A 13,616-nucleotide genomic window follows, 5' to 3' on the forward strand; every position below is an offset into this window, starting at 1 on the left:
CACAACTGTGTGGCAACGCACAGTTCCAACCTCCTTGTTAAGTTTGCTGACGACACAACCATTGTGGGCCTCATCTCTGACAGTGACAAGTCAGCCTACAGAGAGGAGGTTGATACCCTGACTTCATGGTGTCAGGGCAATAACCTCTCTCTCAATGTCAGCAAGACCAAGGAGATGATTGTGGACTATAGGAGGCGGCAGGAGGAGGAGCATGCACCCCTTCACATCAACGGATCCAGAGTGGAAAAGGTCAGCTGCTTCAGGTTCCTAGGGGTGAACATCAGCAATGATCAAGAGGCGATCAAAGCTGCCCAGAAACGCCTCCTCTTCTTGCAGAGACTGAAGATGTTTGGCATGGACTCAGTCATCCTCATTAACTTCTACAGATGCACCATAGAGAGCATACTGACTGGTTGCATCACAGTGAGGTATGGGAGCTGCACAGACAGGGACACCTACCACACACGATGCCTCAGGAAAGCTGGCAGGATTCTAAGAGACTGTTACCACCCATCCTTCAGTCTCTTTACCCTGTTGCCTTCTGGCAGGCGCTACCGAAGCATTCGGTCTCGCACACGCAGACTGGACAACAGTTTCTATCCAAGGGCCATCAGGCTTCTGAATGGACATTGATATGGACATTTCTCATTAGCCACTTTACATTGATACATTTCTCACTAGTCACTTTACACACATTTTCAGCTACTGGTTGCACAATCAGCAATATTGCACTATTGCTCTAACTATACCCCACTTGTCTTAGGTTAGTATAGATCATTATGTGTTTTAGAGCTTTAGTATATTGTATTGTATATTGTATACTATTTTGTACATTTAGGACTTTTTTGTTGTTGTTTTTTTTTAGCTTATCATAGATGTAATCTATGTTCTAAGTACTTATATGTTTGTTATGCCAGATTGCTTTGCGTTGTCTTGTCCCAAGAATTTCAGTGCACAATCTGACCTTGTGTTGTTCTGTTTACCTGACAATAAAAGACTTGAACATGTGTTTTGTGTTTGTCATCACTCTGAAAGATTTTGTATTAATCCGGCATCTTGACTATTCAAGCACAGTGTCTTCAAAACTTCCTCGACACTTCCTTTAGGGTTTAGGTTGGTTTAGGTGCAGTTCTATGGGCGTGTGTGAAGCCCTCTGCAACATTGCTTGTAGAAAGGGCTATAAAAATAACATTTGATTTGAACACAATGACACGGTAGTCAGTAACCAATGTGAAATATTAGAAGCTGATTTCACTGAGCTGGATGACTTTTGAACCTATTGGATGCAGTATGTAATACATTCTTAGTATATTGTACTACTATTTAACTGGATATACAATTTCTGACATACTATAGGATGGTAGGATCCAGATTGAGATAGAGGGAACTCAAACAACCAAGACAGACCAAGATCTGACTAATCAAACCGTCTTGGTGTTTAAGAGGAAAGTAATCAGACGGATATTCTGTCATTCAGTCAAGCTCAGTCCCATCGCGGATTCTGTAAGTGTAGTCGAAAGACAAACTGCTGCAACCTATTTCTTGGTATTTGCTTGGCGAAGTTGCTAGCAAATTTTCATCATACATTTCATACAATTATAGCTACACCACATGCCTTGTTTCAGTTTAACCTAATTCCCACATTTTCTTCGAGTTTAATATTGTTTTGTTGATCGTTCCTTCATTCATTCATTCATATACAGTAGGCTATAGTGTCGTAGGGGTGAACTAGCCAGTGAACTAGAAAATTAATGTAAAATATATATGATTTAGGCCGAAAATGAGCTTCTCCTATTTGAAAGACCATTAGCCGTCTGCGCTTATTCAAACTCATGCCGTTGTGCTTATTGAGAACTTTGATCGCTATTTTCCAACAGAGAGGTATGCCATTCTGAATGATAAAAGGTGGATGCAAAATCCCTTCGAATTTGAGAGTCCTGAGGCTTTGCTTGAGTTGACGCTTAGTCCTGCAGAAGAAACCGAGTTGTTGCAGCTCAGCTGCGATCGCACTGACGCTATGGATCTGTGACCTTATCATCATTCTGGATAAGCATTTCGTCAGAATATCCTGTCCTCAGTAGGGCCAGTATTTCTATGCTTATTCCATTCACTACCACGTACATGTGCGAATTGGGATTTTCTGTGCTCACAAAAATGAAGACAAAGCAGAGAAACAGACTGAATGCTGCGCCTGATATGCGTGTTGCGCTCTCCTCCTGCACCACGGACTGAAACCAGTGGCGGCCGGGACTTTGCAGAGGCTCCCCCGCAAAGTCGGAGCTCGAGGCCCCTCCCCTAAATCCACTCAAAATGTATCTCCATACTATCTTATACATTGCTGTCTACCTTTAAATATAGACTATATTCACCAATGTGAGAGAAATAAAAAAGTTTAAAAATAATAAAATCATAATAGCAGCCTATTTGTGTGGCGTCCTGCAGAAACCCGTCGGATGTCGCGGCCGCTCATTGTTGGCTATAAGCCATAAAAGATCGAAAATTGTTTTCTGTTTTCTATAGTTAACACCGTAAACTTCATTGTAATGTACAAAAAGTATAGCTTATGAAAACCTGTTAATTTCAACGTTTTTTGGACATGTCATCTATAGCAAGATTTCCAAGCCATTTCAAATCAAATGCTCAGTTTGCTTTCTCTTTTGAGTGCTGCAGCAGCCCCAAACAACTGATCAATGAAGTCAGGCTGTTAAACTTAAAAATAACTTGCTGAGAAGTTATTAATGTAGCCTATACTTAAACTGACATTTACATTCACAACGTGATTACGAACAAAAGGATTTCCTTTCCATATTCGCCACAGAATTAGAATGAAACGGAGTGGAATGCAATTTTCTCGCTTATCACTTTATTGACACAGGTCAACTTTAAAATTATGTAACTTCAGTTGTGATAAAGATATCTGAGTTATTTAAACAGATTTGTATTCAGGATAGTTTGTAGTTTCCAAATATGTATAATACCCAGAAAGACCCAAATGTTCACGATGTGAAGGGTTTCCGCAGGCCGCCACACATTTGTCATTGTTCAAAACCAAAGACAACACTAGCCTTCTGATAGTTCAGCACCAAGGATAGCATCGCCGAAATAACACACAATCTATGGAGGAAAGGAAAACATTTATTCTTGCCAATAAGTAGGCTAAGCAAGTATATTTATTGTTGGTTGCTGGTGAAGACGTGCTGCTGCTAGCTACCTGTGGCTGCGGTAGTGTTTCGTCTGGAGATGTTGATAATATTCTTCTCTGGCTGGTCTAAATAAGTGTGTAATCTTGGGGTGTTTTGCTCGAGCTTGTTCAGACAACAGTTTATTGCTGCGCTTTTGAGTACCGCGTGCATATTTTCTTTTACTCATGTCTCTACCGTCATCTAGCAGAACGTAGCCTAATGATTAGCATTTTTTAAATGTGCGCGTTCAATAGGCGTAATGGCCCAAAATGCACGTAAGATACGCAAAAGCCATTGTTGCCAGATTCAGGGATTTTGAGACTATTTAGCCTATTTAGATCTGTTACGTTGCCTACATTACGGAATTCCTTTACCTGGCAGTTGAAACTTGGGGCTCTCAATGAGCGCCCTCAAAGAGTTTTCCTTGTTTTTTATATATATATATATTTTTAAATAGGCCCAGTCTGTTTTTTGATATGCAGGGCGGGGCCCTTAGGAAGTGGCCCCCCCCCTTGCGGGGGCTGCGGGGGCTTCCCAGCCGCCACTGACTACTAGCCATTTGCCTACTTTAGGAAGTCACTGTATTTCCAAGCCCTGATAGTGTAACTGAGACAACACAGTAGCCTAAATAATTCCTCTTTCAAGTAATAAGCCCCCGTTCAAGTGTTGAGCATTAAATTAGCTGCACGGCCTGTAGAGATCTTGAGACAAAGCCACTTTTTTGTTCTAAAACCGGATTATAAACTGCTTCGAAATATAAGCCGCACACGCACAAGAAAACTGTAAAATCAGAGTACAAGCCTACTGACTGTCTCAGTTTGTCTGTTATTGGACAACTTACACAGCTACTGCTATTCGTAAAAAATGTTCAGGAAACATAAACCCAATGCAAACCTTAAAACTTACTTAAAATATTATGCCTTTTTCAATCGCGAAAAGAGCTTGTGGAGCTGTGGAAATATTCTATATTCTGCTGTCTGTTCTTATTCTTCTGTATCTCGCAACAAACGTCTCTCTTCGATTTGAATAATGCACCGCAACGCAGCAAAATTAATGCTTCTTTCAACAAGAGGTCAAATAAGATGTCAATCAGCATCAAATTTCCAGTAGCGAATTACATTTTGGGGTGGCATCCGGGGTGGCCAATCAGATGTCAGGGGTGTCCAGTGCCACCCCGGACACCCCTCTGGCTTCGCTACTACTTACAGCGCAGTAACCTTACGGTCATGGATGGGCACTGCATTGCCAGAGCGAAAATACATAAACTACGTGCGCAATATTTAGGGGAGCATGTTCACTGGGGCAAACGAGCGCTCACAGTTTTGGAGAGTGCAGTAAACACAAGAGACATTCTGTTTGTCCGTAAAGTTTGTGAGCACTTGGATGCCCGCTTCCCTGAAAATGAGTTTCAAAGAGTGGGCTGCTTTTGAGCCGGACACGTTGGATCGTGCAGTTGGTGAATTTGATCATGCGCTGAATGACGTGACCAATTTGGCGAAGAAGTTCGAAGCGCTTCTGGAGGAAGCAGACGATGCAGTCTCAGGGCGCATTTGTCAACAATACAACAAATTCAAGTTCATGATTAATTAAAAAAGGAAAATAGGATAGCTCAAGTAATTTTCTGAGATTGTAACCTGGTCGCTGAAAAGTGAGCATTTTCCAGATCTGGTACAACATCTTGACATTTGTGGCACATTCCAAGCATCTAGTGCCGACTGTGAACGCGGTTTCAGTCTAGTGAATGCCATTAAGACAAAATCGCGCAACTACATTTACATTTAGTCGTTTAGCAGACGCTCTTATCCAGAGCGACTTACAGTAAGTACAGGGACATTCTCCCCGAGGCAAGTAGGGTGAAGTGCCTTGCCCAAGGACACCACGTCATTTGGCACGGCCGGGAATCGAACCAACAACCTTCTGATTAATAGCCCGACTCCCTAACCGCTCAGCCATCTGACCCCCGCAACTGCCTTGAAGTTTTCCATTTGGACCAACTGATGAGAATTAAATCAAGGCAAAAAGAGGGTCCTATAGATCTTGACAAGGTCTACAACCACTGGAAAGGGGACAAAGACAGGCGAGAGAAGTTTTGAGGTAGACATTTCCAATATTTTCAATTAGACCTATTAGGCCTAATATTGATCAAAGTGATATTGATTTCTGCAACAACATTTTGACATATGTTTAGTCATTGAATCATGTAGGTTAATTATGTTTTAATACATATTTGCAGTTGTAATAATGATTGTGTTTCTCTTTTGGTTAACCTGTTTTTCAGATGCTGTTCTTTAGAGAGATGTGTCTTCCATAGGCCTGCAGACAAGAAGAGCCACAAAGCCAGATAGGCCTATCTCCCTCAATGAAATTCAAATGACATGTTTTGTAGCCTAGTTTGTTGCAAACCACTCCAGTTATTACATTGTTTATATAGGCTACCTTTAGGAAAAATGACACCATGTCAATTAAATAGGCCTATCATTATTGTTAAGCACTGAGAAATGACTAAACACCTTGGATACTTTTATTTTTATGTATATCATTATCAGTCATAACCAGTGAACCAGTCATAACCTCCCTAAACCTTATTACAGATCAACAAAAGATCCTTTAAGTTCAACTAAACTGACTGGTAAAACACCATAATTAAAATGTTCCCAAAGTCCAGCCATTATAAAGGATACTGAATAAATATAGCTTGTAGACATATTGATGCATTTGCTGTCATCTCTTTGAATCCCCTATGGCGAATGCAGGCTTGTGGTCATTTTCGGCAGGTCGCATGGTTGCGAATTGCTCACAGTGCTGAAATGTGCGCTCAGAAAAAATTAGAGGGAACATTGGTGGTGACCCATACAGTCCACCATGTACGGTGAACATTTTGAAAACGTACAAATATCTTCTTATGAACCATGACTCCAATTGACTAAAAATGTTGTTTGATGTGTAGGCCACATGTAGTTATGCTTGTTTGAGACCACAATAGCTATCGGAATAAGAGTGAACGCAATGAAGAGCTAACTCAATACTCTGAGTTGGTGCATGTCAGTTTAGGAAAAGGTAGCCTATTAAACCTTGAGGTAAAAAATACAATTTGATTGGAAGTCTCTCTTTTACTTGGATTTGACATTTAACAGACATTTAATTCATTTATTTAAGTTCTTTGACTCCATAACACAGTAAATATGGTTTGCTGAAATTGCCAGCTTGGATGTTATCTTTACATATAGATTGGTTCTTGTGTTTACAAACAATGAGGATGCGCACGCAGCTTCAAGGCAGAAAGATGTGTACCATTTCACCTTTACTGTATGTTCCCACCACCCTAGCCTGGTCCTAACCAGACTCTCGTACATTGCATTTGTACATAGTCTGGGCTCGATCCATTGACAAGTGTTAACTTCCTTGAAGGCGGGTACTCTGTTGCAGTTTAAAACTATTGGATCTGCCCAGAGCCACTCTGGATCTGGCATTACCAATCACTAGCATTCGCCTTAGCCAACTCCATCACGTCTAACGGAGCTAGCTGGAAAATCAAACGTACCCTGTGGGCATCAAAGATTGTTCTTGCTCCGGCTTTAACTTCTGTATATTCGGCAGCATTGCCACAACGGACCGAAACGCTTCGCTCGCATCTTTCTCCGCCGCCATTACGTAACTACAACTCAAACTAGCGCACAACGTCGTAATTCTCAGCCACTCCCTCTGTTCGCTGATTGGCCGGTAAAAAGTTTACCGGAGACATCTGACCAATATACCTCAAGCCCAGACGCAGTACAGAAGCACAATGAAAATTGAGCGGAAGTACGTAAGAGGGCAGAGCCAGGCTACCACCACCCCCCATCCATCCATCCATCATCTTCCGCTTGTCCGGGGGTCGGGTCACGGGGGCAGCAACCTAAGCAGGGAGGCCCAGACTTTCCTCTCCCCGGCCACTTCCACCAGCTCTTCCTGGGGGACCCCGAGGCGTTCCCAGGCCAGCCGAGAGACATAGTCCCTCCAGCGTGTCCTGGGTCTTCCCCGGGGCCTCTTCCCAGTGGGACGTGCCCAGAACACCTCACCAGGGAGGCGTCCAGGAGGCATCCTGATCAGATGCCCGAGCCACCTCAACTGGCCCCTCTCGACGCGGAGGAGCAGCGGTTCTACTCTGAGCCCCTCCCGGATGACCGAGCTTCTCACCCTATCTCTAAGGGAGAGCCCGGAGACCCACCCTTGTTCACCACCACCCCCCTTTCTGAATAAAGTTTGATTGATCTGATATGTTGATTTCTGTTGCTATGAAAACCAGTTTAGCCAAGCTAACTAACATTGTTTTTAGCTAGCTTACATTACCATTCAATCACTAACAGAACATTAATAGAAATAGCTTGCTAATCAGGCAGAACTGTGTTCCATCAACGTAAACTAAAAATCAGCCATTGCTCCAATTGTCTTGAAATGTTGTGTACATGTATGAAATACATGTCTGTATCATGTCAATTTTGAAAAAGTTTGCAATGTTGAGGAGGAACCCGCCATTGCTGCCTGCAGCTATATTTATTATTATTATTTATTTTCCCACCCCTAAAAAAACTTGGTCCCAATTGAGTTGCTTGTATTCAAGCGAACGTTCCGTTTGACGGTTTAGGCTGGAATTAAGTTTTTGTGGCAAAAAGTGCCTTGTGTTCACACAGGGAACTCAGTGCCAGCCTAAGGTCACAACGTTCTAAGACAGACAACGATATCAGCGAGCCCTCAGCATTAGTACCGTAGCTAAAAGTCTAGGAAAGTTGAGGCTACTTGGTTCCTCTTCGTTGTTTTGGTCTCACGTTCTTTTTGTCGTCTTTAATCAATTGCTTGACTAGTATCAAACAGTGGTTAGGGGACAACTTTTTCTTTTAAACTCAGATAAAACAGAAACACTAATTATTGCCCCTGAATGTAAAATCCTGCAGATAAAGCAGCATATTGGTCACTTAGGCTTATCTGTCCAGCCGAGCCTCAGGAGCTTGGGTGTTGTTTTTTATTCAGCTATGTCCTTGGGGCATCACTCTAAACAATTAGTTAGGAACTATTTTTTCCAACTGAGGAATATTTCCAAATTAAGAACAGTAGTGTCAAAGGCTGAATTGGAGATGATTATTCATGCTTTTATTTCTTCTCGTTTTTACCTGTTTGAACAAGAAGGAGCTTGACCGTCTCCAGGCCGTTCAGAACTCTGCGGCAAGGCTTTTAACGCACATTAACAAAAGAGCACACATTACACCTGTTTTAGCATCATTTCACTGGTTACCTGTCCAGTACAGAATTCAATTTAAAATCCTGGTCCTCACCTTCAGAGCCCTGCATGGACAAGTTCCTCCCTATATTTCTGATTTAATACAGTTTCATACCCCCACTCGTAATTTGAGGTCATTAGGTCAGAAGCTTTTAGTGGTTCCCTGTACCCATTTTAAAACTAGAGGGGATCGATCATTCCGAGCAGTGGCCCCTGGGTTGTGGGATGCCTTGCCTCCCTTTATACGGTGTGCAACTTCTGTCGAAGCTTTTAAAAAGCAACTCAAGACTTTGTTATTCAAGCAGGCTTTTAGTTAGTCAAGGTTTTTTTTATGGTTGTCTTGTCATGTTTTTCTATTTAAAATGTTCCTGTATTCTTTATTTGTAGTGTTATATTGCATTTTGTTGTGCAGCACTTTGTGATTTTTATCTGCGAGAGGTGCTATACAAATAAACTTTACTTACGAGCCCTACTCACCCGGCGTCATCGAGCCGACCAGCTAAATAATTATTTAGCACTAGCATTGCTACCTGCATATACCTACAGCTGGCAGCTGTGTTCCGTTTGGCTCCTAGATTCACACCTAGCCCTGGTAAATTGTAGAGCTAGCTAACTACTACACTACTGCTGTGTGTGTGTTTGCTCTCTTCCTTTTAAAAAAGCTTCTCCATCACTACGGCCTGTCACATGCGTCATAATTCTCTTGTCTCTAAGAAGAAACGAGGCAATTAGCTACGTGCAGCCACCCAGATGAATATTACATTACTCTGCCAGTCACTATATTAAAGACACTCGACAATGGCATATTATGTGCAGATAATAATTAATAAATGTTAATTTTTTTAAAGATTAATGAATGGAAATTGGATAATTTCTCACACACCTGCTGCTGTGTCGTCAAGATAGTAGGCCTACAGATCACAGGTAAAAAATAAACAAAGCGCTAAAACGTTGTCGCACTGAAATGTGGAGTTAGACCGAAGAACAGTTTCTCTTCCGTTTTCAGATCAGGTTTTAATGGGCGGAGCCAAAAAATGCCCTATCTACGTCATTTCGCCCCATCTACGTCAGATCACTGAATGGCTCCTCCTGCTGTACTGTTATTGTAGCTTACATCAGCTAGCTAGCTAGCTTCAGGATGTCTCCCACCACCCGCAACTGCATCTTCCCTGGATGCAAGAACTCCAGCTGCGCTGCAACACCATTTAAGTTCCCTGTTGATAATGAAAGGAAAAATAGGTGGATAGATTTTGTGAAGAGCCACGCTCATGGAAAGCTTCGGATAAACGTGCTAACGTGCTAGAGGTAGTTGGAGAGCTCACTGTCTGCTGTCTCTACTGTAAATGTTTACTCCTGTGTTACAGCTCAGGGGAATATTTCATTTATATGCATCTGTATGTTTCACTCATTGAACAAATACATTCTAATTCTATACTGTTTTGTTCGGCTTGACGTAGCGTCCATTATCTGGGTCGTAGGTAGCTTACTTGACTCCAGCGAGGGGGCTGAGCTTCAGCTCCTTCAGGCGACACGCCCCCCCAGTCTCGAACAGAGAAGACTTACGATTTCAAAGCCTAATTTAACATACTTGTCAGTGTTTTTTTTCATTCGAATTTGGATGGGTAGTTAATAATACATTATTCTGTGGTGTGGTGAACTTGAAACTCGTTTTTAATTCCACTTTACAGGATCTTTAATCGTTGTTTTGATTATTGGGTGTGCTTTGCCTTCGGCAAGGGCACAACCTTTGTTCTCTCACATATATATTATTATTTTTATTTCTTTTTGCCCCCCTAAAACTCAGTCAATATTTGGCCTACATACACAACCTAGGTGTCAAAAGTTTCGTCTTGGTAGCCATTGAGTTGCTTCTATTGGGATTTACGTTCCGTTGCATGGTTTAGGCTCAAGTTAAGTTTTTGTGGCGAAAAGTGAAGCTAACGGTGGCTAATTTGCTAGCCACAGTCACTGACGTTACTAACGTCACTACGTCACTAACGTCACGAAAACACGCGTGACTACCTTTGGCAGAACATTCGTTTCGCATCTGTTAACTTGGGGGATAGCTAGGCTAACTATCCACCTTTTTCCTGGTTAGCGAATTTACCCATGATTCATAACGGGTTTCAACCGGAATCCGGTTGTCCTTTTCCGGTTCGAAGCTTGTGTACGTGTGATAGCTTGTAGTTTTTTATCTTGTTTGCTGTAAAAGCCGGTGTTTCTCAATGGATGAAGCACAAATGGACAAAAAACGGAGGTGGATACACACCATGGATGTTTTAACAAGTCGTGACGACAGTACCGTAACACTCCCTCATCCATCCCGTCTGACGGAGTGGCTAGATGACATGAAGCAATGGCCCAATGTTAGCTACATCGACGTTGTTAATTACCTTTTATTTTCTGAAGGTGTTGATGGCGAAGAATTGCGTAATTACAAAAGCACTGAAGCTTATACTTACTTGCATATAGTAACAAAATAGGTACAGTATTGTTGAAGAAACACAGCAGCTTTATATTTTTGAAGGCAGCAGTAGAGCCCAGTCAGAGTGTCAATAATGATAAACATACAGCATGGGTAATGCTGAGGGAAAGTGGAGTCGTTGAGACTCCACTTTCCCAGCCGCCACTGACTGAAACGCACTACAAAAACGCAGACAGGCCCACCTTTCCCATTAGCAATGTTGAAATGGTACAACATGTTTTGTATATTTGTGATCCTTTTGTAATTATTTCATATTTTGTTCCAATAGTGCTGGTTCAATTGAATGTTGAAAATAAGAAGAAATGGGCTATACGTTTTTTTTAATAGCCTACATTTAATGTCCAATTAGCCACTTATTGGATACCTTCTTTAAATATTGCTGGTTCAATTGTTCAGCGAGAAGTGATCACTCAGTCTGAGATAGCTTATTAACAATGGCAGTAGGCCTACAAGTTCTGAAATAACAATAAAATAACTATAAAATATCCTCATTATTGTTCAATCCACTTTAATTTTGTGATTTACGAATAATGTCTATTGGCTTGGGTCGCGAAGGCTTGTGACCCAAGCAGTGAACGGGACTGCACCCGTCTACATCAAGTCTCTCCTGCAGCCTTACACCCCCACCCGTCACCTACGGTCTTCTTCAGACAACCGCCTGGTGGTCCCACCGCTCAAGACCGCCCGGTCCCAACACAAGCTCTTCTCCTGTCTGGCCCCCCAGTGGTGGAATCAACTCCCCACCTCCATCAGAGACACTGACTGTCTCTCCACCTTCAAGAAAAGGCTCAAGACGCACTTGTTCCGGGAGTACAACGGTACTTAGGAATGGTTCGCTTGACCCAATGTTAGTTTCCTCAAGGATCACAATGACTCTTGAAAATGACAAAAAAAATGACTAAATGTAAAATGTACTCTTGCTTAGAGACTTGTTGCTCTTGTGGTTAGTGGTAACTGATTAAAAAATGTTGTACGCGCTGTGATATATTGTTTTTATTATTGTTGTTTGTTTTTGGGGTTTTTTCACAGGTACACTTGCACTTATAACGGTTCATGTTGTTTAATTGTAACTTGTTTAACTACATGCTCTTATGGTTCTTCCCTTTGGCACTAAAGGCCGATATATGCTTCTGCGTTTTTCGAAAAACGGACACATGGGAACGCCCTCGTCTCCGTGGAACGCCCTCTACGAGCTCTCCGTCAGCCCTCGGAGAGCCCCGGAGAGCTCGACGTGCACCTCCTGAATTTTCTAACTATCCGTCGTGAGCGACGGAGAGCTACGGAGACCCCCTTGGCTGTAATTGGTCAGTATTAAGAACCGCTTGCGTCAGGGGCGGAGTTGCCGTGATAAACAGGACGAACAGAATCCTTTGACCGCCATTGCTGTAAGTTTTTACAATTCATATTTCAGCTAAACAGTACATGTAAATCAGCATCTGAATTAAAATGTGACGAGAAATGGGCAGCGTAGTTGCTGAAAATGTGCGTATGTTATTGATGAAACGGCTAATTTGTAAATTTGCTCCGACTTCTCGATAACCTGGGTAAATAAACACTCCACGACGACTTACAAAAAACCGTTGCGCCACCTACTCTTCTGGCGGTGAATTGTTTTCAGCACCCACAGCCTACGGAGAACCATAAACGAAGTCTATCCGTCCGTATCCGTGCGCCCGCCCATCCTTAAACGGAGACGCAGAAGCATATTTCCGCCTTTACTTTGGTTGTTCACAATGTGTGCTTCATGTTTTGGCTACTCGCAATGTTTTTGTGGCTATCTTGTTGTTATGATCAGTGACCTATGCACTTTGTAAAGCTCTCTCTTGGAAGTTGCTTTGGATAAAAGCGTCTGCTAAATGAATAAATGTAAATGTATCTGTCTGCACTAGCAGAGAGATACAAAACACAATGCCATTTCAATCTACAATAATATAATAAAGTAGTATGTCTTAAATATATTTCTGTCCCACCCTGATCTGTTTCACCCATCTCCTGTTTGTCTCCACCCCCTCCAGGTGTCTCCCATCTTCCTTCCTACCCTCATTTATCCCTGTGTTTTCTGTTTGGGGTCAGATTGGGGTCTACTTGGAGCTCAACCCTCTGAAGACAGTGGAGTTGGTTGTGGATTTCTGAAAGAGCCTGGTCCCACTCAGCACCATCACCCTGTGTGACTCCTCAACCCTAACCCCACTGTAGAGTCCTTCAGCTTCCTGGGCACTATCATCTCCCAGGACCTCAAGTGAGAGCTGAACATCATCTCCCTCACCAAGAAAGCTCAACAGAGGATGTACTTCCTGTGGCAGCTGAAGAAGTTCAACCTGCCAAAGACAAGGGTGGTGCACTTCTACACAGCCATCATTGAGTCTATCTTCACCTCCTCCATCACCATCAGGTACCCTGCTGTCACTGCCAAGGTTAAGGGCAGACTGCAGCGTATCTTCTGCATTTCTAACTGGCGATTCTGCACTTGGCAGATTGGATTTTTGATATAAATATTCCTCAGGTTGCTGTGTCGAGTCCATAGTCTTAAGCACAGCTTCTTCTTCCTTGACGCTACCTAACATGGCCTGATGCATCTTCGGCTCATATCTTACTGCAAGGTTTTTGTAATACTGTACATTGTTATATTTACTGTAATTAAGTCTGTATTTACTGTAAATAATGTATTTACCGTACATCATTTTGGTATCTGTCT

The 13,616-nt window shown here is 42.4% G+C and overlaps 1 protein-coding gene across 1 annotated transcript in view; it reads right to left on the reverse strand.

Annotated features, from left to right (window-relative positions):
* The window catches only part of LOC134038949 (NACHT, LRR and PYD domains-containing protein 12-like), a 495,359-nt gene that overhangs the window by 221,968 nt on the left and 259,775 nt on the right, over positions 1-13,616 (reverse strand). The gene's annotated exons all lie outside the window — the stretch shown is intronic.

The sequence above is a fragment of the Osmerus eperlanus genome, chromosome 18 (assembly GCF_963692335.1).
Source record: "Osmerus eperlanus chromosome 18, fOsmEpe2.1, whole genome shotgun sequence".
Taxonomy (NCBI): domain Eukaryota; kingdom Metazoa; phylum Chordata; class Actinopteri; order Osmeriformes; family Osmeridae; genus Osmerus; species Osmerus eperlanus.